Below are 13490 nucleotides of genomic sequence, written 5' to 3'. Positions count from 1 at the left end.
TTCTTTCAGTTTTTTTCTTCATGTGAAACGAAATGAAAAGGTCAAGAGAATTTGAGAATTTGATAAAGAAGGACAGAAGATATACGAGCTGAGCTGATAAGCAGGGTGAACCAGAAAAAAATGCTTAGAACAGATAAAATGTTTTCGAAAAGAAAACGGTTTCTGTGGTTGTTTAACTCTCTAAGGAGGCTATTTTCTTGGTGTCAGTGAAGAAAATTTGATGCTCTATTTTCTCTCAGGAGCTGCTGCGATGTTGTGAAGACCATTTTGGCGCGGCATTTCGCGATATTCGCTGAGACGCAGAATGGAGCCTTATAAGTAGGGGTAGCGCCTCCAGCGAAAAATGTGGCACTACGAATCCATGTTATCCTTCGTTCCTCCGAAGATGCCTTGCTGCCTGCATTAGAGGGCATGAGTTATCATGCAGGACGATGCTTACAGTTTCCAGACCGATGCGAATTTGCTGTTAGAGCGTTGATTCCAGTCATTAAAGCAATACCAAAAGGCGCTTACAGGGGCCACGTTACTAGCGCTTAGTAAAACTTCTCAACTTTTGTGTATGTTGAAGATGTTAACGATTTCAGTGCTAAAAAATAAGCGACCCTAATACTTTTGATTTACATTTATTGCGTCTAATTTTCTCACTTTGAATGACAACTCAGGCCTCACAATTTCACCGAGTTACAAAATCGGCATATTTTTTTCTTTTCATAACAACCATTTTCGCTTCGTTATTGATTTTATCATTATTGATGTTTGGTCTTTCATGATTTTCTTAGCACCTTTATTTTCAACATCGAGCACTCGCCCCCCCCCCCCTCTCCACCCATGATGCCATTACGCCATCAAAATAGAAAAATAGGACTTTCAACGCACCTGTCAAAGAGTGAATGAAAAGCACAGCCTTCAGCGCTGAGAAATAAGCTAAGTCGGTATCGTCATATTTCAAGTCTTCAGTGAAAAAATTGGCAGTGGTTTAGCTCTGGTTAAACCGGGTAAATTGCTTCAGCAATGACAACCTCGGTAATCCGACGTTTTTCGAGTCTTCGCGTGCGTTCTTCTGGCGATTCTTCGGCGCGTTGCCTTCGCCTGGTAGCATTGCGGCGTTCCTGAGCAGTCAGGTGTTGAGATTCATCGGTGACCGATGAAGTGGAACCACTCTGTGAGGTAGAACGTTGTTGCCGAGCTGCATCCTTAGCACGACGCTTTGCAAGACGTTCTTCACGGTGTTCTGGCGTCTCTTGTACACGTTGTCGCTTTCTCGCTTCTTCCTGTCGCTGCCACTTCTCCTTACAGGACTGCATAGCCAAGCATTCACGCCAAGGTAAGCGCGGATTTATAGACGCTTAACAGCGCGGGAGCATGGGCGCAGCCATATTTGGTCACGTGACCATTCCGCCACGTTGCCAGGGAGTCCACAGAACTGTAGAAGAACTACAGGTTGGGCTAGTTGGTGCAGATTCACGATGATGGTTCAACAGCGCAAACACACACAGACCATGAAGGAGACAAGACACACACACCAGCGCTGAACTTACAACTAATTTTTTATTAAGAAGAAGCACGTCATAATATACACACACGAAAAAAACAGCGCACATGCGCAATATCAACAATCTCCCAGTGCTGGTAAAAGGTAAAACCACTTTAAAAGCACGTGTACATCCACAGAACCACTATCCATTATGTAGCATATTCATTTCTCGAAAAGATAATGTTGCAGATAGCGTACTCACGCACCCTTTATCTTTCCGGAAAATATGAAAGGCTTCAGCAATTTCTCTAGTGCGCTGGTCAGAATGAACAAACAACACATCAGTGTCACGAAAACACGGCATGCATTTTCATGTGGAACAATGATCGCTAGGTTAGTTTCGTTCTTCTAGGAGATTGTTGGCATTGCGCATGTGTGCTGTATTTTTCGTGTGTGCATATTATGACGTACTTTTTCCTAATAAAAAATCAGTTGTAAGCTCAGCGCTGGTGTGTGGGCCTTGTCTCCTTCTTAGTCTGTGTGTGTTTGCGCTGTTGAACCATCATTATGAGTCCACAGAACACCATCGCCCCTTCGGCTGTAGGCCTTGCTCGTCGGTAAATTGGTTTTTGATGAAAGGAAATGTATCTGCCTCGCATATCGCGGTGGACACCTGAACCTCGCCGTAACAGGAATGGAAGAAGATGGGAGTGAACGAAGACACCGTATTCACTAGATGCGCCTTTGTCCCTTCCAAACCATGGAGCTGGCGTGGCGGAGTGGTTAGCGCGCTCCTCTCGCACTCCGGAGGTCGTGGTTGGATTCCCCAACTCGACCAATTTCCTACTCAATGTTATTTATTTATGTGGTCTGACTCGAAGTTAGGCTAATTAAAGCTGGGTTGTTTAAGACTCACTTCAAGTTCGTCCACAGGCTGTGCAGCAGTGTTTCGCACTGCGCGCCAATGCTGCTAACGCCGGCTTCGAAGGCCAGAAGTGGCGGACCTCCCAGTGGCGCCATCTCTCGTAGACAGAGCAAACTGCTCTCGCCACTGCCGCGCGGCGCGCCGACGGCGCTGCCATCTGGCGGAGGTCAATAAAGTTTCTCCAATCGAATTCTGCTCGGCGCAGCGGCTGTTCAAGGTCATCCGTCCCTACCGACCGGGGCTACGCGACGAGGTGAAACCTACAGTAGTATTGCTAACGCAATGAAAATTGCGGTGGCTGAACTCCGCTGAGCGAGGTTATACGGAGCGAAAGGCACTTGAGCCAGTGGCCGATGTCGGCGCGGAGACGTTGGCAGCATCCGCTGCCCTTGTCCGCTTGAGATACTCTTGTTGCCTGCGCCGCTGCTCCTGCAGACGTACCTCCCGTTCTTCATCGGTTTAATCAACTCGACAAGCCCGCTATCATGGCTTATCTCTAGCCAAAGTGAATGTCTCTGTCGTAGGGATCGCTGAAAGCAGTCTGGCGCCTCCAATGCTCAGTCGATCAACTCGTCCCGGTGACAGGCTCTGGGTCCATGTCTCTGGGGTGTCTATCCGGCGAGCGCTGACCTTTATTCAGCAAGAGCGAATCAGGTGGTTAGTCAGGGGACACAACTGGTGAGACCGAGCGGTCGGAGCGGCGGGGGAACGAGCGGTAACAGCAGAGACAAATCACGTAATATGACGTCACAGCCACACCTGCAGCGAGCCTCCAGTTAGAGGTCAAATCCAAGCGTCATTTTACCTTCACCTCTGCATGCGAGAAGTCGAAGTTATCGCTCAAAAAAAAAAACTGAATATTCGCCTCAACAGTTCCATCCTTTATTTTATTTTCTTGCTAACGGTTTCCCATGAATAAACATTAATGTTGGTCTGAAATAGTTGCGGCATTTTATGCGTGAACAAATGCGCCCTCCTATGCCCCTTCCTTGTTTGGAACGTTTCTGCATACCCAGTTATTTTTTGCTGGAAGTTTTTCTGTCTTTAAAGGAAAGCCCCTTGCACAGCTTCTACTCATGCGAAAAAGCAATGATTCCTTCAATGTCTCTTCGTTTTCCACGCAGCACCCACCAGTATTTTCGATCGACAAACCTCCAATTTTCTTTGCTTTCAACGCCGTATTAAATCCGGATCTCCTCCTTTACACTGCGGAGATTTCTTCTTATTCCTAAACGCGGGCTATTCTCTTTGGCATCTGCCTAATCAATGCGTGGTAACCAGCCACCCTTCTTTTTTTTCATGCTGTCGAAGCCGTACAGGGCTGTTCACTGCAACTGCTAACCTCAATTATGGGTCCTGTCATAACCTCTGATCACTGCTGGCTGTAAAGCCCAATGATTGCAGAAGCACACATAAAGACGGCTCGATTCGAAAAAAAATAGGATGAGGATGCCTCTTCCGTTTTGGTATTTTTTGACACCAGAGCCGCGGCGATAGGCACAATAAAAAAGAAACTGGCAGCCAAAGAAACGAGATCGGAATAGACCCTTGATGGAGGGCAAACCAATGAGAGTTGCCTGTAGAATCTCCTGCTCACAGGCGGCGTGCTGGTCTTCAGGAATTAGATATCTTTCATAGATAACGGCATTAACGCTGCGATACGTAGTCTTGTCTTCGTTCTGTTTTTATAGGGCATCAAAAACTTCTAGGTAGGTCTGCTGTTATGACGCCTACGTTTGTGCATTGGTGTAATTAGTGATTCTGTCTGAGCACAGATATTTATGGTAACCATAGATAAACAGTCAGCGCTATTGCGGCGTTTGTTGTATGTGTGCTTCCCTTATTTTTTTTGTCTAACTTTAGAGGCGCTCGGAAACGCACTCAAGCATTAAAGAGGCCATTGAAAGAGAGTGACGATATCTCACCTCATTGAAGGACCGTTATGGATATTTTATGGCATTACATTTTTCCATTCTTCAACTTGTATAATTATTTTGCGTTTATGTACGTTCTATTTTTAGTATTTAGACTTTTGTACTAATTGTTTGCATTTCGTTGCTCTTATTTTCTTTGTTTTACAATTTTGTTTAGTTTAAACTATTTGTCATTTTTTCCAGTAAAACATCGTCAGATCACGCAGAACTTCGATTTTTTAGTGTTATACAAAATTTCTTTCACAAGCCCAGTGTCCTCTTGAACGTATACGAACACATTTTGCAGCCGTAGATCATAAGTGCAAGAATTTGTTTTAAATTAACATAACGAATATTCTCACAGTGATGACGACATACTTGTGAGATAATTAGCCGTTGGGAAGAGGAGGCTAAGTTGGAGAGAACAAAAACTTGTAGATTTTCCCGTGGTGTCCCTATCTGCACAGAATTCCTGAAAAAGCGACTGCATAGGCGCACTGCGGGTAGTCTCTGACTTCCACGAACATTTAAGTTCCACAAGCGATGCGTTTTCATTTTTTTCCAACGCTCTATATGACAGATGCCGATAATTCTGCGCGCTTGGTCTGGCGTTGATACATTTTTTTAATTGGACAGAAGTCTAGAAAATGGGATGGCTCTGGAATAAATTCTAATGCAATAGCTTCTGTTGTCTGCAGCGGACAAACAAATATGTCGTGGTATTCACCTAAACGCGAGTTTTTTCAGCTGATCATATTTTCCACGCGGTCGTGGTTGGACCAAGTTCAAAGCAAGGTAGGCGACGATAGCAGCATAAAAATACATTTGTATAACCTGCGTACAGCACCATTTTTTACATCCTCGAATATTATGAGTATCATTTATGTATTGCGAAAACAGAACCTGTCAGCAGACGAGAGGTACTCCATGTTCAGAAGTTTCCATCTCTGAGTTTACTTTATTGCTCTGAAATGTGATCTGGAAGTTAAACAGCTTTAATTAGAGGAAGTGCTATATCTAGAATGCCATAAAACGACGCTTGCGCAAAAGGAATTCATGTTGCACGCAGTCAAACGCCTCTCCAAAGTCTAAAAAGATACATAGAGTGAACAGATTGGTTACTATACTCTCGATAACTTCTTTAATTCTAAGAATTCTGCGTTGTGTGTCATTGCTCCCCCCTATGTAATACCCTCGATTGAGGACCTTTAGGGGTTTATTGAATAAAAAATAATAAAATAAGAATAAAGGCCATGTTCTCAATAACTTCTGCTTTATTTCTAAGTTGTAAGTTTAATTGTACTTTAATTCAGAATTTAATTCTAAAATTGGAGTCAATGTATTTATTACGACATTAAAGTTAAAATTCGACATAAGATCTAAAAGCTTTTTCACGTTATGTTCGCAGTAAAGTCTTCGAAACTCTTCTTCACTTTAGAAGAGTACGGTAAAGGGCTAGCTGGTGCGATATTATGAGAACAAATAATATTGCGCAAAGAGGACGGGACAAGAAAGAAGAACCACCACACGAGCGGAGGAAGTCGCAATAGCTCTCGCTGCCGCCGATCCAAAATCGAAAACGGTTATCACAGACTCTCGCCGGGCCTGTGAACATTATCTTGCAGGCGAAATATCACCTCTTGCCTCGCAAATCCTAAGACGCGCTCTCGCCGATCCAACTCGCACAAAAGTGATGTGGGCTCCTGGCCACCAGGGTCTACGAGGCAATGAGGCCGCTGATGCGGCCGCCCGAGCGCTCACACACCGGGCTCCTCATCCTAGCTCTCATGGCTCAGAAGCTCATAAACCGCTTCTGCGGTTTCGCGAAATCCTAATTTATTATTGCGACAGCCACCGTCTCTACCCGGCACCTGCCAAGGGGCTGAGTAAGGCGGAGGAGCGAACTCTGCGGCGCCTGCAGACAGGAGCCCTTCTCTGTCCTGCAATAGCAAAACACTTCGATCCGAACACAGATGGGCGCTGCCCGCACTGTGGAAAGATCTGCGATATCTTTCACATGGTGTGGGCATGTACTCAGAATCCTCACCTTCCCCCCTCCCCCACCCCCACCCGAGAGGCATGGGAGACTGCCCTCCTCAACTGCTCCACACTGGAGTCCCAAAGGGCTCTGGTATAGCGGGCGCGAGACGGGGCCTCGTCGTGCGGTGTCCCGGACTAAGGATACCGACCATGCAGCAGGGTTTTTTTTTTTTTACCCTCAAACTCTCTTTGATTAAAGTTTTTCACCACCACCACCACACGGGACAGACGCAGACTAACAACTTGTTTATTGCGTTGATGCAGTAAAGCGGTCGTTAGTCTCCGTTTGTCCCATGTTGTTCTTCTTCTCCCTTGTCTCGTCCTTTTTTCGCAGTTATTCTTTGTTCTCATAATCTTCTTCACTTTTTCGAATTGGTGGATTCCCAGGCAAAAAAGCAAATATTGGAAATGGTCACTTATGTCTAATTTTAAAGCGCCCGTCTTTACATCATCAAAATCAAAACTCGAAACACAGGGGTGTGCGGTCTGTGTTACTCTTGTTGGAACACAGATTCCAACATTATATGCGAGCAAAACGCTTTATATCTTAATACGCTGGGTTTTCTGTGGTCGCATTGATATTCAGGTCTCCTACCTTAACAACCTGAAGCTTTAGCTGAAAAGCGTTCTCTACCAATCTTCCTATGCAGGACAAGAAATTTGTTTAAAGAAGCCGATGGCGGCCTGTGAACAACCGAAAACTATATCTGAGCACTGTATCGCTGTACATTCATGACTGTAATTTATTATCTTATGTTCCAGAATTATTCGATGCGTAAAGTCAGATCGGATGTATATACGAGGTCTGTTAGAAAAGTATCCGACCTTTGGCCGTAGAAAAAAACACTTGCATAACTGGAGCGTTGCAAACCTAGCCACCTTCAAAGTAGTCTACTTGGGACTCCACACACTTCTCCCAGTGGTGCTGTCATTGTGGGAAGTATTCCGAAAAGGCCCCTTTCGGAATGGAGTTTAGCTCAGCTGTCGTTGCAGCCATAATGTTCTTCCTTGTCTGAAATCGCGCTCCTTTCAATGGCCTTTTGATTTTGGGAACTATCCAGAAATCGCAGGGGCCATATCAGGACGGTAAGGAGTCTGTTGAACTACACAGGAGTCTGGTTTTTCGCCAAAAAATCTGAATCGAGTGCGACGAATGTGAAGGAGCATTGTTGCGATGGTAGCGCCAATTTCCTGTTGACCTCAGCTCCGGGTTCTTGCGCCGCACAGCATCACGTAGGCAACGGAGGACATCCCTGTAGTACTCTTTGGTCATTGTTTGACCCTGTGGAGTGCGTACTCGTAGTCTGCCACACAAAGGGTGTCAAAGAAAGCAGTCAGCATAACTTTCACATTGCTGCGCACTTGCCGGGCCTTCTTAAGTCTTGGTGACGTGCAATGCTTCCACTGTGACGACTGGGATCTGGTTTCCGGGTCGTACCTGTACACCCAAGACTCGTCACCAGTGATTATGATGTTGATGAAGTCGGGATCACTGTTTGCGGAATCCAGCATGTCCTGTGAGACTTCAACACGAAGCTGCTTTTGCTCCACCGTGAGCAGCTTCGGCACGAATTTCGCCGCAACTCTCTCCATGGGCAAATCTTCGGTGATAAAGGAATGGGCGGAGAAATTGCTCATGTCCACCTCTTCCTCAATTTCTCGGATAGTCATGCGACGGTCCCGCATCACCATAGCGTTCAGTTCGGCAATGACCTGGTCATTTTGGCATGTTGATGGCCGATTGGAGCGTGGCTCGTTCTCCACCGATGTGCGGCCATCTTTAAATCAATTGTACCACTGCTTAATCTGTGTGCTGCTCATAGCGTCGTCACCGAAAGCAGACTAAATATTTCGAATGGTTTCCATTTGGCTATCGCCCAGTTTATGGCAGAATTTGATGCAGTAGCCCTGCTCCTTTCACTCCGCCATTTTCCTTGCAATAAAAAACCGACGAGAGCACTGCGCAATGCCTCACTCAAATGCTGCGTCCCAGCGACTGACGCTATCGGCAGGCGGGAAAAAATTCGTGCATGCGCATGAAGGTTCAAGGTCACCTGATGCAAGCGCGCTTGTTTCATATCCATCAGGTGTTCGCAAAAAAAAATAAAGTGGGATACTTTTCTAACAGACCTCGTACACTGGCCGCCACCTCGTGCTTCTGATCTGTATGCTGAGACACATTCGTAGCCATCGATTGGAAGGTAATCGTCGCCGGTAGTGAACCACCCCTTACAAAAAAGTTTTAGACAGTCTATAGAATGTCTATAGACTTCTGTCTATAAAGTATATAGAATGTCTATAGACTTCTATAGACAAAAGTCTATAGGCAATACAAATGTCATAGGAAGTCTATAGATAATCTATAGATTTATGGCCATACATATTTAGTAGACTTTTGTCTATAGACAGTCTATAGACTATGAATAAACAAAAAGCAACATCTATAGGAAGTCAATACAGTCAATAAGAAGTCTATAGACTGTCTATAGACCATTTTTTTAAGGGACGTCTCGGTGAAACAGATTAAGTGCAAGGGATGATTTATATTACTGAGAAGTAACTGCATTTGATTGTACTTACTACGCAAACTTAAGTGAAACCGATAATTTACACATGAAATTTAACTACGAAACAACATTAGAAAAACCTGTAACTGATTACATTTCTATTTACAATAGGAAAGGTAGTTTTCATTGAATAAAAAAATTCGATCGTGTCAAGCGTACAAGGTTCTTCTGCCAAAGGACAACAGTCGCGGTTTCACTGTTTGCGCCCCTCGCCAGCATTTCTTCATTGACATGCCATGCAAACGCTATCCAGATACGGCTGCTCATTCTTTTGACATTGGGAGAAGGTTGCGGGAGTGTCTAACACACGTTTTTTCAGACGCACACGTTATCAGTTCCGTCTTTCAAAGCTTGCCTTTTTGGGAACCATTCATCACGCACTTCCTGTGTCTGAAAACGCACAATTACACCCAGAGTCTTGCTCGGTTTGGCACGTAGCCTGTGAAAATCTGCGACGTCATATCGCGTCACAGGTGGCATATAAAGTTTTGTTCCTACTTCAATAAATTTCGCCATGGCGTCTTCATTTTCTCTAGCAGGGGTGCCATGTATTTCGAGGTTTAGGCGCCGGCTGCGGTATTCGAGGATCAAGTGATTACTGTAGCACTCTTTTTTAAGTTTGCTGATTCTTTCCCTTTTGTAAGTTTTTCTTGAGTTTGTAGCCGTGTCTGGAATTCATCAAACTTATCTAACAACTGCGCAGAATTTTTCAAATCTTCCGTTTTGCTAGGCAATGCCAGAAAGGCAACCATTTTCTCGTCCAATGAAATCAGGCGTTCAGGTGTTCCGCTATTGATAAAATTTTTTTGTCCTTCAGCATCTAACACTAAGTTATCACCCTTGCATATAAAATACGTTTCGTTGCCTTTTTGCTTTACTTTTTGCACTGTACGTCACTTCTTCCACATCAGAACATGCAGCCAGATAGAAAAATATTTGCACTCACAGCAGCTGAGTTGGGAGCCATCTTGATCATGTTCTAGTCGGCACACAGAACAACGCGAGTGTGGCATGGCTATCTATATCAGTCACACTGTAACATAATAAGAGCTTCTGGCACAAGTTTGTTGCAGCAGCTACAGAGAAGAAGGCGCTTAAAGACGAAAAATAGCCAGAAATCTGTTCAATTCAATGCAAATTTCAGCTGTGTCCGTCGCGGGCTGCCGCCGCGGCCAAATTATGGGGTACTCCCCTCGTCTGTTTTCAGTGGCCGGTGGTGTCGCTCGTTGGAGGGTGATGTTGCTCCCAATTTGGCTGCTGTCCAGCACTTGAGTCTGGCTTGAGCGGGAATGGTTGGTGGTCCAGATAGTAGTTCAGTTAGCCGTGAATGGTCCCTTCTGTGGTCCTTGTGATTTCTTGGTAGCAGCTGCAAAATTCAGAGAAAACCGCAGCGGCGTCCTTCTGTGCTGCCGCTGCTACCAAACCAATAGGAAGCGTAAGAACTGCAAAACAGGATCAATTGCGAAAAATAGCCAATGACTCAGACAAGCAAAGCAGAACGCTGGGTTTAAAAATCAAGATGCGGAAAACGAGAGTAATGTTCAAAAACCTGGAATGAAACCAGCAGTTAGCGATTGGCAGCAATGGGCTGGAAGTTATAAGAGAATGAATATATTTAGCGCAATTAGTGACCGCATATCCAGACGACGAGCGTGAAATTTTAGATTCAGTTTTGTGCGGTTTAACGCCCAAAAGAATTTCGCCTCCATCGAAATGCGACAGCCATGGCCGATATTGAACCCACGTCTTTCGGGTCAGCAGCCGTGTATTTTAACCCCTGAGCCACCGCGGCGGCGAGAATGAAATAAGTAGAGGAATTAGAATGGAGTGGAGCGTATTTGGCAAGTACCCTCACATCATGGCTGCCAGTTTACCAATATTCCTGAAGAGAATAGTACATAACAGCTGTATCTTACAGATATTCACCAACGGGTACCGCAGCGGGGGCCTAGTTGTTCGAGCACCCGCCTAAAACGCGGGAGGTTCGGGGTTGGACCCCGGTGCCGTCGGGTACCCACAGGTGATACAATGAGTGCAAGCTTTCCCCTGCCTGATGCTCGGCTTATTTAAAGCGAAATGCTTGCGAAATTGGTTTTTGACCCCGATTTTAACAAAAGAAAAAAATTGCCAATGGCTTAGCTCAGCTAGGGCAGGATATACGTAGCGGAAGCACTTTCGTCTACTGACATTTCGGCAGCGACACGCCGTCGCTGTCGTTCAGCGGCTTGGCGGCGTCTCTTCGTGAGACGTCCCTCTCGTTCTTCGGGCGTCTTGGCCACCCGCTTAGTCTAGGGTGCCTCTATGCGCGCCCGCGGAGAGCGGGCGCGCATCGAGGCACCCTAGGAACCCTGCTCGAGGAACCCTGCCAAGCAACCGAAGTTATGCGGCGAAGCCGCACTCCGTTTCTGCAGGCGACATGCCTAGCGCATCACCGATCGACCGTGGGCGCTTTTCCGAGGTTTTTAAAGCACCTTTTCGATTGATCGCAAACAAAAAGCCTCTAAAAAGCTGACTGCGTAACCCAGTAAACAAATGTAGCCAACAAAAAACGGTGCTCTAGCGCGCGCCGTGAGCTGCGGCAGCAGGCGATTCCCACAGTCACCTTCCCCGAACTATTTACCTGTTAACCTAAGGGCACACTCAGTGTTCTAAATACGCCGTGCAAATGCAGCATTCATTCATCTTTGCGGCCACATTTATTCACCGGACCTGCGTTAAAAAACCTGTTTATAGTCTCCTTTACTAAATACGAAACCCTGCAAAAAGTTATGAGCCGGAACTATAGAAAGGACAGTATAAAAATCCAAAATACAGTTTACTCGAAACTGGATGAACGTTACCATCTGAAGTAAACAATCAGATGCCTAAACATGTTTCCCTCGATTAAAAATGGTTTGCCATTCAGGTTTTATGCCAACAGGGATAAATACGCAACGCAGAGCTCTATTTTAGCGTTTCAACAGTGTACACGAAAAAGCGCAGAGCCGCAAGTCCAGCCTGTTTTCGGTAAAGAAACCTCAATGCAACTTTTAGCAAAAAAAAAAACACAAACAAAAGGCGTGAGCTACGCACGCTAGACACCCCACAGCAGCGAACGTAAACAGTCGTTGGATAGTGGATCCGCTTCGAACTTGGCCGGCTGTCAATCCAGTTCGCTGCAGCGGCAGCCGGCCTACGTCATCAGCGCACGTGTCTCTGGCCGAATGGGCAAAACATGCACCGTACCGAGGAGGCTCTCACAGGGAGAAGAAAGGCTGCAGGGCGTCTCGAATCGGGGACAGAGGCGGCGGAGGAGCACTCGACACCGGTAAAACCGGTTCAGAACCGAAAGTGAACGATTTTGCCCATCGAGCGTCGTCTTCTCCGCAGTACACGGTTGCTTGGACACCACGTGATGACGCTCTACCAGTGGAGTCGCGAGCGGCGTTTATCAAACAGACGCGAAACTCTGCTACCTTTGGTAGCATATACAGTAACTCTATGCGCGGTTACTTTATGCGCGGTCTGCCCCCTGCGCCACCTGCTGGGCCAGCGCCGTACCATTGCGTGAGCGGTTTTCAGTGGGTGGCGCATGATGGCGCTTCTACTACCGCCAAGCACGGAGGAAATTTACCGGAAACAGATTTGGATTGGATTGGAAAACATTTATTTCGTCAAGAAGAGCTTGGTGATCAGAGAGCCGTGTTAGGTGGCCGCCAGACCGTGACTGTTGGCGACCTTGTTAGCCCACTCGACTGCCCGGACTGGCGTCTTCGGGTCTGAGCTGGCCACCCAAGCCTCCCACCGCTCGAGAGAAGGTTTTCGTACTAGCTCCGCCGGAGGCGACTCTTCCCTGCAATCCCGCAAGATGTGGTCGTAAGTGGCGCGTTCGCCGCAGCGGAAACATTGGGGTTCGTATGAGAGCGGTAAATGAGCGGCAGTTGCGCGGGATTCCTCAGGGAGCGCGACTGAAGCCGTCCCCACGTGGTTTCTTGTGCTTTGTACAGCGTTTTAGCCGAAGAAAGATAAACTCGCCTGCCCAAAGTGTGATGGTGGGTAATGTCATGAAAAGAGGTCATGCCGTCTCTCGTAAACCCCGGATGAAGAGGCGAGCTCCCTGCCCGGTTGACGAAGCCTCGGGCTTTATTGTGAGCTGCCTCGTTCCCCGGATTGTCCGAATGGGACGGCACCCAAATTAGTTCGACCGCTCTGGGAGGTTGGGCTGCTTTTGCAAGAATGCTGAGGGTGGTGGGTGCTATTCGGCCCCTCGCGAAATTGCGAACGGCGAATTTTGAGTCGCTGAAAATAATATCAGCTGTGGTATTATAGCTAAAGCTATTGCCGCCTCCTCCGCGATCTCAGAGGAGCTTGTTTTGATAGTCGCGGCAGCGAGCAGTCCGTCGGGCCCATCCACCGCCACCAACGCGTATGCGTAGGCCTTGTTGTGTTGGTACTCCGCAGCATCCACATACACCGCTCCCGAGTGCTGTTTGTACTGTTCATGCAGAGCGCGAGCTCTGGCCCGATGACGTCCCTCGTGGTGCACGGGATGCATGTTCTTGGGGAGGGGTTTTATGAGCAGGTTCTTCTTG

Source organism: Amblyomma mixtum, chromosome 4, assembly GCF_055824585.1.
Source record: "Amblyomma mixtum isolate Tamu chromosome 4, ASM5582458v1, whole genome shotgun sequence".
NCBI classification, from domain to species: Eukaryota; Metazoa; Arthropoda; class Arachnida; order Ixodida; family Ixodidae; genus Amblyomma; species Amblyomma mixtum.
The sequence above is the reverse complement of the archived record's forward strand: the minus strand, read 5'-3'. Positions refer to the sequence as shown.